Source organism: Mycteria americana, chromosome 6 (assembly GCF_035582795.1).
Source record: "Mycteria americana isolate JAX WOST 10 ecotype Jacksonville Zoo and Gardens chromosome 6, USCA_MyAme_1.0, whole genome shotgun sequence".
Lineage (NCBI taxonomy): Eukaryota > Metazoa > Chordata > Aves > Ciconiiformes > Ciconiidae > Mycteria > Mycteria americana.
This window is the reverse complement of record NC_134370.1, coordinates 68,729,796-68,751,748: the sequence shown is the minus strand read 5'-3', so window position 1 is coordinate 68,751,748 and position 21,953 is coordinate 68,729,796. Positions and strand designations below refer to the sequence as shown.

The 21,953-nt window shown below is 47.0% G+C and overlaps 1 long non-coding RNA gene across 5 annotated transcripts in view; it reads right to left on the bottom strand.

Annotated features, from left to right (window-relative positions):
* Nucleotides 1-21,953, bottom strand: part of LOC142411842 (uncharacterized) — a 146,353-nt gene that overhangs the window by 12,780 nt on the left and 111,620 nt on the right. For 2 of the 5 annotated variants that reach the window (XR_012776304.1, XR_012776306.1), the window contains exons 1-3: nucleotides 7,266-7,424; nucleotides 4,094-4,267; nucleotides 862-1,024 (exon numbers count right to left, since the gene is read on the bottom strand). This is a non-coding gene — a long non-coding RNA (uncharacterized LOC142411842). Of the gene's footprint in view, nucleotides 1-861; nucleotides 1,025-1,318; nucleotides 1,830-4,093; nucleotides 4,268-7,265; nucleotides 7,425-21,953 lie in introns of those variants that run through there. The other 3 variants (XR_012776305.1, XR_012776308.1, XR_012776307.1) reach the window with 3 other exon arrangements.

Sequence of the window (21,953 nt, the reverse complement as noted above, 5' to 3'; positions counted from 1 at the left end):
AAGATCTGATCTCAAGTTCAGAGCCTGATTTACGGCTGAGGCCTCGGGCAAATCACTTACTGGATTTGCGGTTTCATTTCCTCATCTCTAGAATCTCTTTCACGGGTGATGTGTGAGGGGGAATTAACATTCAAACTTTGTTTTTAATAAATATTTAAAGATTTGTCTTGTGTTTTATGACTATTTCTGAATTATCTTTCTGCCCTTGCATAAGGGTCTTTCCCTGCCAGCTCTTTAATCTGAGCTCCTCTCCCTGGAGCGGGTGCGATGCCTCTGCTGCAGATTTGTGCTTTCATTGAGTAACAATTAAGCTGCCTCAGTTAAATGTAAAGGCATGTGAAGAAAGCTTTCTGCTGCCACTTGTGCACCGCGCTGCACTGGACGTCAGCAGGACACATCAAACAAAAGAGTTCCTCTGCATAAAATAAACCAAAGCAGCGTCCAGCACACGCCGATGAGCCATTAGCAAGCTCTGAGTGACCCCCAGTACTCCAAAATTCTTCATTTATGTGTGAAGCGTCAGTGAAAACTCTGTTTTCACCAGCCCAGCATGATTTGGAAGTGAAAGCGTGGGCTTGAAGCTACTCTGTGCTGAGGCCAGTGGAAATTCAGTGTGGGTTTGACCCAAGGACTATGCACACTTTAGTCTCTGCCTGTTTATTGTTAAACTCATTAAAAACATCAGGGTTTTTGCATCTTAAAAGTCTTTTCTAACTTCATAAAATATGTGAATGCTTAAGAAAGAATCTGTGTGCAACTGTATAAATAGTGACTAACAAGTAGGAATTTTGTGGTGTTCAAAGGGAGCAGAATAAGCTGGCAAGCCTGTGGTATAATGAGTTAATTTGCCTCGCAGCCTACCTGGTGCCCTGCGCCAGCTCGCCCTCCCTCAGATGTCGCTGGTGATGGGTCATGCGCTCCTCCACCCAGATGAGTGATTTCAAGTTAAAGATCCAAAATTAGCCGTCTCAGACATGTGCCAGCCCAAGCTTGGTCACTGCCTTATAGTATGGATGCTGAATTACTATTAGAAGAAAATTGAAAGCACTTCAAAATGAAGCATTTTGACACTTTGAGTTGAAATCATCTCCATTTCTAAATGACATTGCATTCTATTTTTAAAATGCTACAAAGTTTTGAGAGCAAATCCAGTCATGCATTCAACCAAACCAACATTTTTGTTCACATCCTCATTTCCCAGAAAAATTGTAAACCATTTGTTTTATTCAGAACGAGAACAAACCTTTTCCCCAAAACTTCGCAACTGCCAATAATCCATTTTTATCCCAGATTTAATGTTGTTATAACACTTCCTTACTGGAACTGCTGGAACTTGAAGTTGTCGTTAAGTGGATACCTTGCACTGTCCCTAAAATTCATGCCATTTTGTAAGCCTGTAATTCCCAAAAGTCGTCTCAGGCTTCAGCGCTCCTGTCCGAGGGATGTTTACGGCTTATTCTTCCTCCGTAGGCAAAATCAACCCAAGAGCTAAAACTGATGAAAGGCACATTGCTGTCTGTCATAAGGGGCATATGTTGAAATATGGCAGTGAAAAAAGCCAGCAATGCTCAAACCACTGCAGAATCCCAGTGGAACGAGGCATGTGAAGAATATTTTATATTTAGTCAGGGGAGGGGAAAGGCAGGAGCCGGATGATGTTGGGTTTTTCATGATGAAGAACATTTCTAGGGAGAGGTCCCTGCCATGGGAAAAGTTCCACGCTTTATTTTTCTAACGAACAACTGTCTCCAGTGTTTCACAACACCAGGTTGCTTACTACGGAGAGCTGGAGCAAACCTACTCTCTCTCTCCGTGTCCTTTTCAGCCCACATAGCTTTATTAGCCAGGATGGGAAGAAGACTTGGAAGTCATAATCAAAAAAACACAACATCAGTTGCAAAAAGAAACAACATCATCCTCCGGGGCTCCCTTGAGCCAAGAGGCTTCCTTTAATCTTCGCAGCCCCTGGAAAAACAGCCGTCTCTCTGCCTGTGCCTCAACTGTTGTCTTCACCTGAGCCTTCTGTTTCTCCTCTGCTGTCCTGATGCACTTTCTCCCTGGGTCTGCAAGCACCCGGCCGCTAGCTGTGTGTAAGGTGCTGCTTATGGACGGAAACCAATGGCAGAGGGCTGAAAAAAGAGTGAACTGGTTCCCAAAGAGGGGAACCACACAAAACCTCAGGTTTAAGAGACGCTTAAAAACTGCACTGCACTTTTGTAGACGGAGCGAGTCTCACCGTCCAGCATACACCTTGTGAACGATGATGGGAATTCACGTATCCTGCTGCCTTCCAAGGGTACGAGCACTTGGATCCCATCAAATAACAGACTGTGCTGCTGCCTGTGAAGTTCCCCCCTTTGATTCTCTTGGTGAATGCTTAAGCCAGTGACTTGGCCAGGAACAGACTCATTTTCAAAAGAGGCAGTCACATTTCATTCCTGAATGCTCTCTCTATGTCCCTCCCGCCGCAGAGCGTCTCTGTGCTGGACCACATCGCACTCCTCCTGCAATGGCTGCTCTGTCTCAGGTCTCCTCTGCTTCACGTGAGAAGGTGGAACAATGCTGCTTTCTGAGCACCCCTCCAGAACGGAGGAGTTGGACATTGTTTTCTTTTCCTGTTTTGTTTTGCACGGAATAACTCCCCTCTATGGAGTCACTTCAGCTCCAGAAACAGACTATTAATAAACTTAACTGCTTTGGATAGTCCAAGCCAAATGCTGGCCTTAGAGGGGGAAAAAAAATCTACAATTGCATAGAGGCTTTTCATCCCCGAGAGCCTTCCAAAGCACATGTAGTGATTATCCACCGCTGAAACACCACCACCTCTGCGGTGGCACAGAGGAGCTGTTTCACACAACAGTCCAGTCTGCCCGTCCGGGCGCTTGGTTGAATGGAGGTCTGTATGCACAGCAGATGCTTTCTCTAAGTTGGATGCTGTTTGGTGGCTTTCATCAGCTTGCTTTTGGTCTACAAATAAATGGTCATATCAAAGGGGACAAGGGGTGGCCCTGTGGTTAAGGCACAGAGCTGGAAGTCAGGAGTCTCGGCAGGAGGTTGAGACAGTCCTTTGGTATCAACATTTTCTCTGCTGGCCCCATCAGGTTCTGCAGAACATAAGCTTTAGGTTTTAAAGAGACAAACAGTTCAGTTATTTGGGAGTCTAAGGTCCAATTCAAGCAGCCAATGTGGATGAAAGCACAGTTGTACCCTGTGCTGCCCGTTCACCTTTAAGTCTTACTCCAGGCACAGGATCAGACTCTCAGGCTGAAGCCACTTCTGATATGACCAAGGGTGTCCAGCAGCAGGCGACATACAGCGATCACAGGAAGGGGCTGAGAGCTACTGTGGTAGTGGGTGAGATGATATTGAGACTATATGAAGGCAAGTACAACATCCAACCTACAGACAGGACCACAGCTCCCAAGGAAACAGAAAAGGAAGAAGACTGCGTGCCAGATCTTGCTCCAAGTGATACCTGAAGCCAACGGAGTTGCTCTGGATCTGTGCTAGAGAAGCCAAACCCAGAATCTAGCACCAATTTTGGAATGGGATGCATGCAAAAACAACACACAGTTTTAAGACCAAGAGAAAAGGCTGAACACGTGAGTACACGTGCCATTCTGGTATGGATCTCTGAAAGAACAGAGGGGTTTAGTCCTTTCCCTTTTTAAAACTTATAAAATTAATAGACATCTTGGTGAAACAAGAAACGGCGCAAGCCAAGTGTTCAACTCCAAGCACTCACAAACCATAAAACAGCACGTGCCCCCCTCCCCACCTCCCAAAATAGACCTGAGCCTAAAAATCAGTAATTTTTAAAACAACACATGTCTTTCATTCAAAATCCCCTAATAACTACAGGTTTCACTTTCTGCTAGTATCTCGACCATCAAGAAAGCATAGCAGCTTCATTTCGGTATAATAACTGCCTCTCCTTGGCGTTAACCCCCCTCCAGCCGACACTGTGGTAGGTCATCTCTATTTTCTTCCCGATTCTCAAATGAAATCATTGTTTGCCCACAGATGAGGGCTGGTACCTTCACCATGATCATTTGTACTTGCCCTTGGCCTTCAGAACATACTGTTCATGTACTTCAGCTGACAGACTGGGAAAGCGTTCCCCTTGCTCACCGCAGAGCAAGGCTTTGCCTCTTCCACCAGGTTCATGTGACTGATCTGTAGGAACTTGCTTTGGCACCATCAGATTAGTTGCTGTTAACATCACTTATCCTGTTGAAGTTTCTTCCCAGTGAGCAATGAAACATACCTAATCCAGGCAGATTAAAGAGAAACACGTTTCATCATCTATCCCTCAGCTTCAACCACTCCATTAGAAGGTGAAAGGTGTTTGGTTTTATGAATTGCTCATAGCTCCATCAGACTGAAGCAACAGTCGGCATCCGTGATAGAGACACAGACTGACGTATTTCAGATATATGGGGATGTTTAGCTGTGAAAACGATTTTCACGGTGCTTTGCCTCAAACTACTGCAGATGCTTTGTACCCTGTAACAGCACCCAGCCCTAAGCGGCTCTGCTTTCAGCACATGCTGTCCATGTCCTGCTCAGCTGCTGGGTCAGCCAGCCCCACTGCTGCTGCTCCTGCCTCCTCCCAAGCCCTTCTCCGGGCTCAGTTTGGGAGACCAGGAGATAATACTTTACATGGCCTTATCCAATATACAACACTTCCCATGTTTTAACCTGGTCTTCTAAGAAAACAAAAGCTTACGTAGTCGTTCTCAGTGGATGTGTGCCTACGTGCACATGTTCCCCACAACCATGGCAGGGACTTTTAAAGTCATGGGTCAGTCGCCATCTAATTTAACGGCAGCGTGGCAGGCTCAGCTGTACCACATGTAATGGGCTCCATGAACGTTGCAGCCGGGAGGAGGACAGCCTCTGAGCACTGCTGCTGGGGAAAGACCAAACTATGAGCTCAGAAGATGCGACACCAAAGAATCCACTGGCAGGATGGAAATACTACGCCAGAAAAAGCTTGAATTGGAGCCTGCACTTTCTTTGTTACCAGAAATCCAATCACAAGGCAAAAATATGGAGGAAACCAAAGCTTCATTATCTCTGCTGCTCATGGAGCAAACTATTTTTATTATCATAATAAACAAAAAACCGCTCTACCTTCAGAGGTGTGGAGGAGTACCGATGGCTTTCTAAAACCTCTCTCTGGAAAAGGTGGTGACCACTGACCCTACATAAACCATAACAGTCTCCCTCAAGCCTTGACCTCGCCCCAGTGCTTCCCATATCCCTTGTTTCGTCCGACCCCTGGACTGTGTGCTGCTGGAGCAGGGGCTCTCGTGTGCCTGCCTGTGGCACCACCAGCTTCTGAGCTCCAGGAGGACCCTGCCAGGACTACAGTCTAAATCATAAATAGTCTCAGTGAAGTCCCCGCTTTTCTGAGACACGGTTGGCCACAACGAAGCAAGAACAGAGTCAGCAAAGACTGACTGCACCCTCCGATACAAAACAGAGCCAGTGCTGCTCTGCTCTGTGATGATACAGTGTGAACCAATTTAGATTCAAACCAAGCTTTTCACTTTCCACCAAAATAAGCATATTATGGAATTGCTATCCTCCCCAAACCACAGGGTTGTTTTAATGACCTTCCATTTAAGCATTAAGGAGTGAAATGTCTAATCCTGTCGAGTGTGTAAGAATGTGACTCATTCCTTTAACGCTGTGAACTACCTCCTTTTTGGCAGCTGCTCCGTACGGCAGCTAGTGCAGTATTCAAAATGGCAGGGTTTGAATCTGCTAAATGAAAATTATAAATAAATTCTAACTGCAGGTAATACCTAATATAACATGTGTGTGTGCAATAATATTATTCTAGTTGCCAAGCGACTAACAGGAGGTACGGTGAAAGAAAGAGATAAAACCTCCTGAATACAGATATGCACTTCATTCGCTTCATAAGGGACCCTGCTCATGCTGGGTTTATCAGATCTTGCCCAGTGGTTAGCACCAAGATCTGCTCTGTCTGAATAAAAAGAAAAAGGGGATGAATGGTTTACAGTAAATCAGGGCTGGATTCAGAACCCATCGAAATCCCTGAGAGTCCTGCCACTGGTAGCTCTGAGCTTTCCACCAGGCTGGAAACAGACAACGTGATGGGAGAAAATGTAACGCCGTGGCGGTGGTCACCTCCCACGTGGATGGGTTCTGCTGCCGCAAATGGTGATGGTCTTGCAGTCAGCTCCTTAAACTCTTCCTGTGATATAAGTGGCAAGCAAACAAGCAGAAACAACCCATGGCTGTGCACCTATGTATGTGTTTAACTGCATCTGTTGTTCATGTAACCACTTGTTTGTGCACATCTATGCACGTTGCGAGACGCTACTTGGGCAATTAACGGGGTAAGCGAGCCCCTAATGGGTTTTCATAAGCAGAACCCAGACCACTGAGTGCTCTCTTGCAATTCTCCAAGCAACAGAGCTGCTGCCTTAGTCTTCCAATTGAAAAGGGATAATTGCATTATCAGTGAGAGCTCTCAAGATCTCCCAGGAGATGTTCTGGAGCTAGCAGGATCAGGTCCTAAGCATGCATGATTCACTGAAATAAACAGTGGTCTGCATGTTTAAACTTGTTTCAAATTTGCTCCCAGAAATGAATGGTCCACACTCCACTGCATCAGCATCGGACAGGATGTCCATAACATATAGGTCCGATGGGACAGCCTTCTCTGGTAAGCATGTGTCACCCTGCTTCTTTCAGGTGTGAAAATGAAAGTTGAAATTCTAAAGTTGCTTCTAAAACCTGGCCTAATACCTGCAGAAATACAGGCTCCCAGCAGGCACGCAAGAAGTGCATTTTTATTTCTTTTTCCTTCCTGGGCACTCTTTTGGCTCTTCTCCTCTGGCTGGAGGAGGTGATGCACCAGACCCAGACAGCCATGCATTGGACGTTAGAGCTAGTCCTATCCATCAGCCCCCCAAAATGATGCTCGTTTCTTTTTTATATGAAGCAATGCATCGCACCTGCTACCTATTCACATAGCTATTCTGCACAAGCTATTCACGTGGCTTGTTAAATTGGCAAGCTAAAAGAAATCAGGAACAAACTTAATGTGAAATCTGACAGTTATCTCGCTGCAAAATTACTGGCGTACTGTTACTCCATGGAAAATACAATAAAAACAAGTACAAGACAGTTTTAAGAAGAGACAGAGGAAGAAAAGTACATAGCAAGAGAAGAACAAAACAAGCACCAAATAAATGCAGTGCAATGAGCCGAGGCATGATATTTACCAAGTGCAATGTTTGCTGCAAATGTCACCCCTATTTTTCTTCCCGTTTGCAGATCTGTTCAGTTAAACTGAGTTTCACATCTACTACTCGCATGTCCAACTGCGTGGCTTGTCTGAACTTCCAGCCGAGAGGCTGGGCTTGCAGCGGGACCTCCCAGCAGCCCGATGGGGAATCGCTCGCAGCCGTGCCCTGGGTGCCTGCAGCAAACAGCTGCCAATAAAGGCCTGACTCCTGGATTCAGGGATTTAAGGTTAAGGATTTTCAGTAGGAGGCTCTTCTGTGCCGACAGTTATGAATGTTCAAGGCTCTGTAGACATTGATATGGTGGAGGGTCTAGAGTAGAGGTCTGATGAGGAGCGGCTGAGGGACCTGGGGTTGTTCAGCCTGGAGAAAAGGAGGCTGAGGGAAGACCTCATCACTCTCTACAACTGCCTGAAAGGAGTGTGTAGAGAGGTGGGGGTCGGTCTCTTCTCCCAAGTAACAAGCGATAGAACGAGAAGAAATGGCCTCAAGTTGCGCCAGGGGAGGTTTAGATTGGATATTAGGAAAAATTTCTTCACCGAAAGGGTTATCAAGCATTGGAACAGGCTGCCCAGGGCAGTGGTTGAGTCACCATCCCTGGAGGTGTTTAAAAGCCGTGTAGATGTGGTGCTTAGGGACATGGTGTAGTGGTGGACTTGGCAGCGCTAGGTTAACGGTTGGACTTAATGATCTTAAAGGTTTTTTCCAACCTAAACAATTCTGTGATTCTATGATTCTATATCAGTCCTGGCCATCACTCAAATACTTGCAAACAATGACTAACATGAGCCCACACATAGCTCTGATCAAGCACGCCACTGTGCTCACCATCCCTTGCGAGCTGCCCAGCTGGCTGTGTCACACCACGTTTGGCCATGGGGATGGCTGCCTTCTGATCAAGAGATGATTTGTACCAAAGGGAGGCATGCACATGCTTGCTTCAAACCTAAGTAACTCATATTCTAGCCCCAGGACCGGCTGCAAGCATTACCCCACTGCTTGGCACGCCCATGGCCAGGTAGCCAGCATGGAAATCCACTCTGCCATGAAAACATTGTTCGGGGCACCCAAGCTGAAAAGACCAGAGAAAACTTGGGTCAACGTACACACGCTCTGGTCATGCCTCCGATGGCAGCTCTGACAGAGCGTATGAGTCACCAGGAAAAGATTAGAGGAAAGTTCCCTTCTGTTTTAATGAATGAATAAGGTCTAAGATTTTTCTAGGGTGTAGAAAAAGATAAGGCTTAAGGAGGAAATGCAATAGTCTGTGTAGCTTTCAGGTCTACCTAGTGCTTCCAACACATTCCTAGAAACAGCTGCCATTGGAGGGTGTAACATATGGGTGCCTTCAAATCATTTTCTAGACTAACGGGAACTAGTGTACCTGAGATCCTAATTGCAATACATTTAATTGTCGAGGATTTACAGGTTTTATGAAGGTCTTCATGTACTAAGTCCTAATGGCCACATGGGAAAGCCTTTAGAAGGATTATTCACCAGAGCTGTCTGCATGCAGTGAAGCTAATGGTGGAAGAAACTTTGCTGTGCCTACCTACATCCCTGGAAATCTGCCGAGACAGCTGTGGCACCAGGAGTGTCCACCTCCACTTGCTCCATGCCCCAGGTAAAGGGCAGAGACAGGCTGTGACCCTTATTCCAGCTCCCAAGCAGTAGCAGAAACCAGAAGTGGTCACACAGGTTGAGATAGCTGATTTTGCTGGCTTGCATCTCCAAAGACTGGGATATTATGTGAGGGGGAGGCCCATAGAAGAGCATGTCTTTGGGTCTGCACCACAAGTTTGTGGACCAAACCTTACCACTGCCACACAAAGTCTCAGGTAAGCAAGAAACTCTACCACTCCAACCATATACTGATACACAGAGTTCAGAGAACAGACTGGAGCAACGTGCAACCTGGAGACCTCATCATGTACGTGCTGAAGCCATCTTCACTCTGCCCTGCAGGGGCCTTCCAGGGCTCAGACCTTTAGTAACTGGAGGCTGCTTACCTGCAAGGGCAGAGCCAGCACCGGTTTGCCGATGGGGACCCTGTCAACGCTTTCTCGGAGCAACCCCAGGGAGCCTAAGTGGATCCTTTACAGCAGATCTTTTTTTTCTATTTTTGCCCCTACCGCGAGCACGGGGTTCGAGGCGAGTTATCGTGCAGGGTGTGCTGCGGCCGGGCAGGCTCCCGCCGGCTGAGGAATGCGGGGCAGCTCAGCCTGGAGCCCCGGCACCGTCCAAAGGGGTATGTCTTCTTCTGCTGGCATCGTATCTAGCCTTGTTCAAGAGAAGGTTAAAGCCCGGGCAGATAACCGTGAGCCGTGTGTGGCTGCAACAGGATCTCTTACACTGAACTTTTGGACTCCTTACAGTATGAAACTATATATTATCCCCTCACTGGCTCCGCAAGATGTCTGTGAAAGATGCAGCCAGGAATACTCAAGTTCACCCACTGGGGAAACACTGTGTTACGTGAAGATTGCAGCCTTCTCCCCTTATCTGCGAGGCAGTTGATGAAGGGCCTGGCGTCAGTCTGGCAACTCTGATGGCTCCCATTTAGCACCAGCGAGAGCTGCCTATCAGCTGAAAGCTGGGGCAGATAGCAGACGGGACTATCTAATCACATACCTTTTGCATTAGTGCTGCCATATATTCCTTCCATTTACAATCAGGAGACTGGACCGCACTGAATTTTCACAGGAATGAACTGTCAACAACGCCATCCTTCCCAAGGCCTAAAAATGGGTGCTTTATCACAGAGGCCAGTAGACTTCTTTTCTTAGACTTCCAGGCAATGGCCGGAGCAGACTTGGAGCCCCCACGAGCGAGACATTAAGGAGACCTTTTTGAGATAACAACAGTTCACTTGGCTCTCTCAAGAATGCCTTATGGCTGTTCCTTTTCAAAGCCGAAGTAAGGAAACTAGCTCAATTAGAGCATATCAAGAAACTTTGTGTCTCCTGGTTTGTTTACCTTTTATCAGTGCTCTTAATATGCTTTCCTGCTTTTCCAAGAGGAGTAGGAGGGCTATGCTTTGTAAGATCACACTAGAAAAATCAAGTAAGTAAGAAAGAGGCAGCTTTTTAAAGTAACAAATCAGAGTTAATAACAGGACAGCAAACAACTGCTACCAGCTTTCTGCTAGCTTGATGTTTCACTGCTTCTCGGTGCACTGGTTTGGCTGCGTGATTAAATTTCATTTCAATTTTGCAGAAGTATATAGTTTTGTTTAACACACATTGCCAACCCATAATGTCTCAGGTCGTGTTTAAATAGCCTGTATAACTATTAGTTCTTTCTTGAGCCAAATGCCCATTAGGACTTGTCCTAAATAAAGAGCCCGGTAAAACATCTTCCGTAAGAACGGCATCTCAAAACATTTTTCAAAGCCAAGCCCTGACTCTGCAGCAGACTCAAGTTCATCAGCTCTCGCAGCCTACATTATGCCATTAATTGCAGGCATAATTAATGATGGCCAAATCTCAAAAAAGTGCCAAATTAGATTTCGCTTGAGACAAGCAGAAGTATTTTGGATGACTGGATAAGGCCAAATCCTGCCAGCCACTGAAGCCTAGAGGGCTGGTCACAGGCGGAGAATCAGATTTGCAGCCTTCACATGACTCAGCTCTCTGAGCTGGAATCAGATGCTCAAATCCCCCCGACCGGAGATCTGGGCACACAATTGCCTTCAGCGCTTCTGAAAATAAAAGTTTTCCTTTGGAGGTCGGTTGGTTCATCCTACTTTTATATAAAGGCTTTTGCTCCTCCTGCACCCCTCTCCTTCTGCAGGCGAGCTAGAAACCCTGCCAGTGTCTTGTACTGCCACACGGTTTCCCAATTCCTCTTGTGCTGAGAAGGGAAAATAATAACAGAAAAAGGAGACGAATCCTCCGTAAAAATCTGATTTTAATCCAGGGAAAAACCTGGGTGAGTCTCCAGAGGATTTTTTGTATTACATTGACTTAGTTCACACCTGCTGCACCTCAGCACCGCACTGAGCTGTTCAAACCTTGATCTGTGATCTCTGCTTATCTCAACTGTATTTGAAACGTTCCTTATTGATTCATCTTTGGGACAGTTTAGGAGAGGGGGAACACAAAGCCTGGCCGGTGAAGTCCAACTTTCAGCTAGCTTGATCTGTAACTCAGAGGGTTGGGCTATTAAACATCCAGTCTCACCCTGTCCCTCCAGGAAACTAATTTTATTCGTTTCCCACTGGGAGATAAAATGCAGGTCTGCTCCCATTCCAGGGCCCTTTGGCTGGGACACAAATAGCTTTGGAAACACTCTTATCTATGCTGGAACATCCTTTCAGAAAAGATATCAGCCTGCAAAGGGCTGTCTTGGTACCACTAAGCCTCTTCATAAGAAAAATGGGAGCTCAGCCCACAACTAGAGCTTTTCAGGGAGATTTGTTTTCCTCTTAACACCAACATCCCATAAGCACAGAGGGATAAACGTCCTCGTTGCGGGAGAAGCCTCTTACAACCTGCGTCCACCCTGAAAGGAACCTGCCCACACATTTTGGGGGGGTCCTAGCAGGTTGCCTCTGAGGGTTGGGTCCTGCACGTGGTCCCAGCGAGGTGATGCTGCACCCCCAGCACGGCCCTAAGCCATGCTCCGCGAGGTCGGTTTATCTGCTGCCTAGAGTGCTCCTGTTATCCGAGACAACTTCTCTGGGATCCCCTGTTTTACACATGCTTGACATTTTTTACGGTTCCTCTTAAAGCCTAGGCGTAGTCTCAGCTGAAAAAAAACCCAGGCTTATATCAATCACTGAAAGCAGAAATGGTTCGGAAACGTGGGCAAGTTGAAACCTAGTCTTGAACGGCTTGGGGCTGGCCGAGACGTCCTCAGGTTCGAGCCCCCGTGCTCTGCAGGTTTCCTGAACCTGACCTCTTTCCCACGTCGGTGACACTTGGCTCACGTGGGTTTAGATTTCACAACCAAAGCTTTGGCACCGCTCCTGTTACGGTGCCAGAAAGTAACAAGCGATCACTAACTCCTGACACATCTGCTGCCTGAGGACATTCAAACTCTGTCTGCGTAAACCATTATATACATTTTTGAGGGGGGAAAAAAAAAAAAAAGAGTTTGGCCTTGCATATCAGTAACAGCGAAATCCCGGCACGCCTCTCCTTTCCCCCATGCCAGCCAAACCTGCTCCCTCACACCTCTGCAAAGGGGCTCTGGGATCTGGCAGCGATGATTGCCAGCAGACGGTTGTATTTGGGTGACTGTCTCGCCTGGCAATGTGTAGAGCCAGGCTTAGTGCGAGCTGCTAAGTTGGGTTTTGGAGCCTGCCTTGGACTCCTGTCTCAGCAAACATCAGGATTTCCTTTCCTGCTGTCAGAGGAGATGGAGCGATGGGAGCACGGTGCGAAGGCAGGGGCTGGCACGGGCGCTGCAGGCAGCAGCTTGGTGAGCCCCCATCTTCATGCGCTGTCATAGCAAAGGCTTATCCTAGGCTCATCCCTAGGTTTGTCCCTAGAGTGTCCCAGGCTTATCCTAATTGTAAAGGAGCAGGCAGGGCCATCACAGCGCGAAGGAGATGCCCACAGGGTGAATAAGCGTGCTATAAAAGGAGAGGCAGAGCTGGAAGAGACTCCTCCGAACATCTCCCTTGCCCAGTCTTGCACTGGGGGCTATTCACGGCACGGACGCTGCCACCCCAAGGGAACAATTTCTTCCCAGTGGTTCCCAAACCCCCTGCCCGATGCTTTGCCTGATGGCTCCCCAACCTCCCGTGCTGTGGAGCATCGGGAGCCTCTTGCAGACCACCGCACGCCCCGGCCAGCCCCTAAAGGAGAGCAGTGGGGTGGAGAGGTAACTTGCATGGTTGACAGCAGTTTGCAGACGAGCTGCAGGCTCCTTCCCATGGCCTCCGGGGTCATTGGCGGCTGCCGTTTGGGAACCATGGCTCTGCGTGTCGTGAGGATGTATTTCTACCGCCCCGCACTCCACACACTGGTGTCTTTAAAGGCTGACACGTTGCAAAATAAGAACAAAATGTTTGCAGCACACTATCAAACCTCAGTGGCTTCATTTATCCCCACAGGACTGGTGTAAATGGTCAAACAAGATAGCAGAGAGCCAGGCCCACCGCCTCTTGGCCTGCAGCCCGGAGAGCAACGATCAGTACGTTTTTCCATCAGCTCTATTTATGAGTTGTCTCTCCCCAGCGCTGGAACTACCTTTGTCCTTTGACAAAAAGCCTGTCTCCAAGTATTTCTGTGGTTAATCACTCCAGCGATGGCATTTTCTGGTAAGACACGTAGTCGCTGCTGTCACCTCTGATGAGCTACAGGCTTGCTCCGACCCGCAGGAACACAGCAGTGCTGCGGCGCGGTGGCTCTGCCGGCACGGTCCCTGCGCAGCCCCGGCGGCTGCGGGATTGCAGCCCTAAATGCCCAATAATCCCTTAAAATCCACAGGATTTCATCTGCCCTTTAAAGAAACAGCAGATTTTTTTTTTCCTTCTTTCATTTAATAACAGGGACGAACTTGCCCAGATCACCCACTTGTGCAGGCACTGATCGGAGATATTTAGAGAAGTTTTATTTTACTTTAACAGGTACCTCTTGCACACCCTCACTGTACATCCCCATGCTAGAAAAGGTGTCTCCTCACGTGCTTAAGTCCCAGAAAATAGAAAGGGCTGAATCACCCCCTGCATTACATGGAAGACCGTCGTTTCATTTACTTAATGGAACACATTTTTACAGGGCCTTCACCCCATCTCTGAAACTGCAGGCTGCTTTTTCTTGGCCATATTTTTCATGCACTTTGTTTCCTTATCACACCATATAATTTTCAGACAAATGAAAATCTGGGCTTTCACTTGCACAAACACTTGGACATAAAAACCTTGCCATTGCCAACTCTTACAAACGTATCCTCATAGTTGATGGTTTTTGTAAGGCTTTGGTCCTGGGAGACCTGTGAATATACCAGAATCTCGATTTTCATTTTTTTCAGAAGTCATTTTCTAGCCTTCACGGTTACAGAGAAAAGCATAAAACCCAAGAACCCCAATAATGCAAAAGGGAGAAGGCAGAGAAAAAGAACTCCCTTGTTATGGTTTAAAAGAATATGCATTTGCTGGATTTTTAAGGGAATCTCGTGAGCTGGAGTTGGCAGAGGCTTGGGAATGCAGTCCAGGACCCCGCTCCAGCACCTCCGTTGGAAATAGGGCCCGGTGCAACACCCACTCCCCGCTGGGGGCTCTTACCCGGGGAAGTGCTTCACCACGGTCTCCAGACATCACCGTTTCCAGGCTGTTTTTCAACATGTTACAAAAACTAAAGATGCATTGTATGTATCGGACTGCCTTTGCCAAGATAAATAAACTCAGAGATGCCTTTTTTTCCAGGCATTCACAGTCAAACGAATGCAAATATTAACAATCGCTACATTAGACACAAACTTCTGTGAAATAATAAAAGAAGGTGACACCGTAACCCTGCGTCTTATATCATGTGTGTAATGCACTCCTGCCTATCTGCTGCTTCCCATCCCAAAGCACTGGTAATTAATAGATAAGTGATAAGATGGAAAGTAATAATTCCAGGAAGCAGAACAATTCATTTTTATGATAGGCTGCGGTACTGTTTGCTTTCCCTAGAGTGATCTGGTAGCAAAGAGTTCATCGCTGATGCTGGGGGGGGGAGTGGATGGTGGTGGGAATCAAAGATCAGTGGTCCCTCTGTTGCAGACCTGTTGCAGCCCCCAGGAAGGGTGCAGGGTGCAGGGTGCCTGTCCCTCCATCAGTGCAACTCCATTCACATTGGACAGACAAGCGTCCCACTGTGGAGGCCTCTAAAATAATGGGCATAGCCCCAGGACCTTCTAATTAAATGGTGTAGGACAAAAAAGGCGGAGAGGAGATTTCACAGGGGTGCGCTGGAAGCTGGTATCGAGGATCTGTATCCCTCTTTACACAAACTTTGCACAGCTGCACATCAAAGGCAAGGCAAAGCCATGAAGATGAGAGCATCAGGGTCTCGGTGCATACATATCTCAGCCTCATATTTTCACACACAAAACCCCCAGGTCCCTTTCTGCTGCCACACAACTCGATGGGAGCAGACTCTGCTTGCTCAACTCCTGAAGAGTAATTGTAGGCTAATAACATGTGCCGGCATGTGGGTTGGGACGGTAAGTATGTGTGTAGGTGCCTCTGGAAATATGTCACTTAGAAAACACCCCTTTAGCCCACAGAAGCACTGTTCAACAACAGGAATTCCTTCAGATCTATATTCATTCAAACTCTAAAGCCACTTTTTGTTGCTATGCCAGGCAATAAACCAGCGATAAATGGAGGAATTTACACATCAGACATCTCAGATTCCTCTCCCTCCTTTCCCAAGAGCAGTATGAGGGGACAGTTAACGATGCTAGTTTATGGTATAAATATTTTGACAGAATATATTTTGATACCATAAATTTTAACAGTTCTGGCTGGTTTTAAACTCTGTTTTTCCCTGACCAGGAATCTGTGTAAAGCAATAATATCTGAAGTGTTTCTTAAGGAGCATAACCTGTCCCTAGGAAAACATTCTCCTTCCCTTAAAATAATATCGCTTCGCCTGACAAAGAAACTCCAAAGGTCTGCACTTGCAAAGCGTTCATGACTCAAAGCTCTTTTATTCCATCTTTAGGTGAGATCTTGTGATCACTTGTGTGCAGGACCACTTGCTCACGCAACATCCCCGGTGGGTTCCTGTTACCGCACCACCCGTGTACCTCTGCAGCCCTCCTGTACCCCCTCCACAGCACCCTTCAAAGCGGGGAAGTGCTCCCTGTCTTGCTTACACTTGGGAAAACAAAGCAAAAATCATTGACTTGCCCAAGGTTGTGATGAAAGAAAAGTTTTAAGGAAATGGAGGAAGAAACTGAGTACCGGTTTCCCAGGAGTAAGACCTAGGGATGGGTTTATCCTATGCATGAATCCAGAAAGAGAAGTTAGGGTGCTAACGCTGCTACATTTCTGATTCTTTAATGCAGGGCAGCTTTTTTGAACATACATCTTGGTTACTTCAAGTGACAGCATAACCTGGCGCGTTGAGCCCACGGACTAAGGTTTGTTTGTTGTGGAGTCAATGACAAACTGCCCTTGGCTTCCATGGGAACCTCGGGACGCCGAGACGAGAGGGCTCAGAGGATGTGAGAAATTACGCAGCGCTCAGTCTGGGAACGTGTCCCTGCCATAAAACTGGCACCTTCACCTGTCTGCTGGCTGCCTGGGGCAGCAGGAGGAGGTTGGCTTTGCCTGGCTCTCGGGGAGCAAAGCGCTCTCAGTTTAGCACAGAGAGAGAAGGGAAGGCTCTTCCCACAGAGCCCACAGCGTAACTGGGCATACCTACGAATAAGCAAGCTTTCACCGTGCCTGCTAAAGAAACCATCACCCTGCGTGTCCATTCGCAAGGCTCTCGGTCCCTCCTCGCACACCTTCTGAGCCCCGTTTCCAATAACTGAGAGGAGCAGAGACCTTGAGACCTCAAGCTGCACAGCAGCTGCCCTGCAGCGTGGGACAAGAGGCAGATTCGTTTCCCCGGAGGGTGGCTGGGAGCGGCCGGCACCTTCCGCTGCCTGTTTGCACGGGAGCATGCACGGGAGCATGCAAGGGAGCAGCAGGGACTGAGCCGGGCAGAGCACGGGAAATCATCCAGCACAGATCAGATTATTATAGGGAAGTATGCAAGGGACAGAGACTACAAATCCCAACGAAACCAAGCTTCGTTAGTGCCACTTCTTAATGAACAGCTTGTTTAATTACACAGTTGAAAAGGAACCAGTTTAGAACAACTTTCCAATATGCTTCTTGGATGTCATTACACCCAAATAGGTCTGTTAATGGGATGAATTTCAAACACCCTGCAACTGAAGTTTAGCTAGATTTTGGGTTATAGAGTGTACTGGGACACGTTTCCCACAGTGGAGCTTAAATTCTCTGCAAACGTACAATTAAAATTCTCAGATTGCACTGAACACTGCTACGGCTTAACCTTTTGCAACGATTTTTGATGGCCACATTTTTCTCTTTCCTAAAAAAAAAAATCTACAAACAGCGGGGCCTATGTCAATCTTCAGACATGCCAGCTCAGGGCTGAGAACTAGATAGGCAGAAAAATGTTGCTGGGAGAAGGATCTGGCCGTATCTGCTTCCGAACTTTCCCATGCACAGAAATGAAATGTGGACCCCGGCACCTCGGTGTCTGGCTCCAGCTCTAAAGTGGTTTCCACTAGTTATAGAACATGCTGACAGCCTCTTCAGATAAGTAGGGCAAGGCAAGGGCACTCGGGCACTTGGCAGCCAGAGACTCAGGCGTCCTGCTTGTGTGGCTTCAGGAGCAGCTTTTGAACCCCAGTTCCAGCGTCTACGAACAATTCCTCTACCGAAGGCACCTGGCCCATAAACCCCTTCGGTAATTTAAAGCTCATTAAAATCTCCAATCAATAGCGCAGGACACTTGGAAGCCCTCAAATCCATTACTGTAAATGTAAGAAGAATGGGAAGGCAGTCACTGTTGAATGTGAACTGACTTCCATGTCTGCTCCCAAATTTAAAAGGATTTCAAGCTGTCCATCCATCTCAGGTTTGTACACCGTTGCCCATCACTGTGGAGCCCAAATCCCTTCTCCATATCAAAGAGTTCGCAATGCCCAAACCGTTAATGGCATTCATGGAATTTCTGTTCTTTCTCTCTCCTAAGGATAAAATTTCAATGGGATCTGGAGCTCTCACATGGTGATTTTTTCCAAATGCGCTCAAATAATTCCAATTAATTAATTTTAAATTTATTTAAACACACATTTAACCATGCTCTTTTGGGGTGGTGGGGGAGGCAGAGATTTTCAGATCGCTCCGATTTGGAGACAGATGCAATTTTGTCTCTCTCTGCAGAAGCTTGCACAACTGACCATTAGCAAAATTGTTGGTGGTGTCAGGATGGTTATACCTGCGTTTTCAGGTCTCTCTTAACACTATTACGGTACTTTCATTTCACAACCGGTGCATCAGTTTTGAAAGTACAGAAATTGCTTTATAGCACTATAAAGCTCTGCCTGCGATAATAGGTCATTTTTATCACGTAAACTCTTTTCCTCCTAATAAGATATTTCTGGGAAGCAGGCAGGTGCCTAGAATCGCTGTGATGTTCTTGCCCCAAGATCCCCCGATGTCTGTCATGGTGTGGTGTCCCAACGTCTGAGTGGCCAAGTGACACCATGACACTTTTTGGAGAGAAATAAGCAGGAAGGGATCCGAAGCCTTCAACAACCCATGGTTCTGGCAGGGCAATGACCACAAAAGGGCTTTTGCGTGTGAGTTTGGGGCAGGAGCTGCTTTTTCGGATGGTCTCCCCATCCGCTCAGGACATGCTTGCGCCGTGTTGCTTACCCAGGACTCTCTCTTGAACAAACACTCCAGAAACGTGTCCGCAGAGCGGGGGGAGAGGCTGTCACAGGGTATTACTTCCATCCTTGTAATGTTGCTGAAACAGAAGTAGAGGCTCTTTCACACACACAAATTATGCTGTAGCATAAACATAGCCTAAAGAAGCCCACTCGAATTTCAAAGCTACACGGCACAGTCCATCAGCCTCACACGGTATTTTGCGCACACACACGCACATTTTTAATGACACTGAAAAGAAAGCTTCTAACAATAAAACAGAGTCGATAAGTGCTGTTCTGCCTCTTCTCCAAGTAATCTCTCCGTAATCAGCTGGACAGCCTGAAACGGAGGCGGAAAACAGAGCACGGGGCCATGTCTTCCCCTACGAAAAATTTCCCTTCTAAGCAGACGAAGACGTTTGCTGACTGTGAGCATCGGCCCTGGCATGTTCAAAGACTCCGGGCAGCCCCACACCTCTGCATTGACGCTAACCGCATGCGGGCACCAAGCTTAGAAAGATGGCAAGTCCTTTGCCCTGGGCTCTGGCTCTTGTGAATGAAGATCAGGCCATAACCATGTAGAGCTGCTCAACAGAGACTGTCGGAGGCTGCGGTGTTAATTTGCCCCGGGTTTAAAAGTTACCCAGTATTCAGATGCCTCTTGCCCAGCTTCAGAAATATGATTCAAACCAGAAGACTAATATCTTAAGAAAGCTCAAATTAGTCTGAGACAGCTTGGTTTCCGGCAGACTGGGGATAACTGCTAGTGGTTGATGGTCCAAACTTTTCTGCTTTGAACTAACCTTCCAGTTGCTTATCCATTTCCCCCAAACCGTGTCTCCTGCTTACGACACGGCGCATTTTGGACAGGGAAGGAGCAGCTTCTGAATTGCCAGCACCTCCCTCAGCTCACAAACTCTGCATCTCCACGTTATCTCAGACCATGCGATGGAGGAGCTGGCGTGACAGAGCGTTTATTGCTGGAGCAACAGAGTAAACAGAATCCCACATCAATCAATGCTGTTTAAAATGTTTATTACATTTCACGGCTGCCATAATTGACAGCAGGGCCCTCAGGTTTGGAAGACTTTTCTATTTTCTTTTACGTTCCTGTGGAAGGGCTTTGCACATTGTTAGGGAAGGTCTCCTCGCAGTTCAATTTGCCCTCTGTTCGAGATGAAACTTCCCAAATTTCCCCGGTGTGAGATGAAGAGGTGTTAATGAGAGAAACGCAAAGGAATGAATCACAGCCAGCCCAGCAGTACAGTCTGCTCTTCGGCCGTTTAAAGAACGTAATGTTCATGGCGAAGTGGTTGAACTGGTTTCTTTCTCTGAAAAAGGCCCTAAGAAGAGCTGGAAATGTTTTTGTAGAGCAAATGTCAACAGTGCAGGACTCTCCCCCTCGTCTCCTTCAGCAGAGACCCAAAGCAAAGCCATGGAGAGGCACATAAGGCATAATTCAAAGCAGGCTATTTAAATCTCAATTCAGAATTACACTCATATCAAGGAAACTTAATTATCTGTATTTTAACATCTTATCTCCAGTACTATTTCTCCAAACAAACAGCAGTCTGGAAACAGCCAGTAGATAATCCATCCAATCTCTGGTATCTCAGCTGGCAAAGGCAGCGCCTGGGGCAGTGGAAATAGATGGGGGGAGCCAGCAGCACCCGATTGCCAGAGGGACGTGCTGGATGCTTGCCTTGGTGTGGGGCATCGTCTCCTGCCAAGCCCCAGGGCTGGAGGTGCTGCTGGGTCCAGCCAGCGTGGAAGAGGGCTGGTTGCGTGGGCAGAGCATCGTGCCCCTGCGCGAGGCCCTCCGCAATAACTTAGCAAGAGCCGCTGTCCCCGGGTTGCTGTGCAAAGCAGCGATCGCTGCAAGAAGAGAGTAAGCACTTGTGGAAATGTGGAGGATTGGGGAAAAAACACTGGTTTTTCAGCATTCCTTTGAAGGTGAGTGCTTTTCCTGGATTTCATGTTTCCCAAGCAAGAGCTGGGCAATAAATCCCCATTCTAATAGCTCGGTGAGCATAAAGACTGGATGCTGGGTCTAGCATCTCTAATCCTTCAGTAAAGATGGGCTCTCGGACACTCCTGTAAGGTCAACAAATTCTCTGAAAGGAGCTTAAAAGAAGTTTGGGGATTGATACATTTCCTCAGTTAAAACTGTTCACCACACGATATTTTTCACATGCTACATCCCAAACACAAACACCTTCCTACAATCACATGAGAAGTGCTGACCTAACTCTGGCTCCAAGGTCCGGTCCTACTACATCAGTGGCAAAACTCCTTGTGATGACGACAGTACTAATGACTAATTCTGATAATAATTAAATGTCAAGGAGAACTTTTCATCCAAAATGATACCATAAGCACTAGCTAACATTTTGCAGATAGACGGAACAAGGTGCGTGGAAGTTCACCCGTGTATAACATTTCCTATTTTTACACTCGCCAAAGGGATCCAGAATGGGATAGTCCTCTAGAGCTTGGATAAAAGATACGGTCCCTGGTACTATTTGGGAGCCAGCTCTTCCTCGACTAAAAAGTCTTTTTAAAGACCAGACTTCAAGGGTTAACGTTACATCTAACCTGTGGAAAAACTTTCACTAACATGAACAGGGCCGAACTGCTTCCAGTCCTGTCCCCAAAACCTTATAACTGAGAGTGAACAGGTTCTACCAGAGGTAGAAGTGGCCCCTTGCTCTGTGCTCATTCAGCAAGATCCTCATCCAAATCCTCACCCCAAATCCTGGGTACCTACGAGCTGATCTTCCACAAAATCTTCAGAAGGAATTTCACGAATACAGGTCGTCTCATACATATTTGTATTTATTTACTTATTTTCTAGCTGGAAAGTGCAAATCAAGAAATGGGAAATTACTTGTTTTGACCTCATCCCCAATGCTACACTTGTACAGAACTGGAATTTGGACCTGCAATTCTTTTTTTTTTAGATGGGACAGAGAGCAAGGGAATTCCTCTGAGACTTTCCCAAACCAACATGCTTCCTAAAAATAGCTGCAGATTGGTTTTTTGGCCTGAGGTGCATTGCATTTTAATGGTATTATAGGGAAGGCTGTATTTTTATGCGGCAACCTCTTAATCTTATGAAAGATCATTTCTCAAGAGCCACCACTCCCTGTCCCACTTTAAAGGTTCATTTTCTTGTTTGTTTGTTTTTGCAATCTCTGTCATTGTGTTCACCAAGCATGATAATGAATGCTTTACTGGAAAGGTGCGATGGCTTTCTGTGCAAGTTGT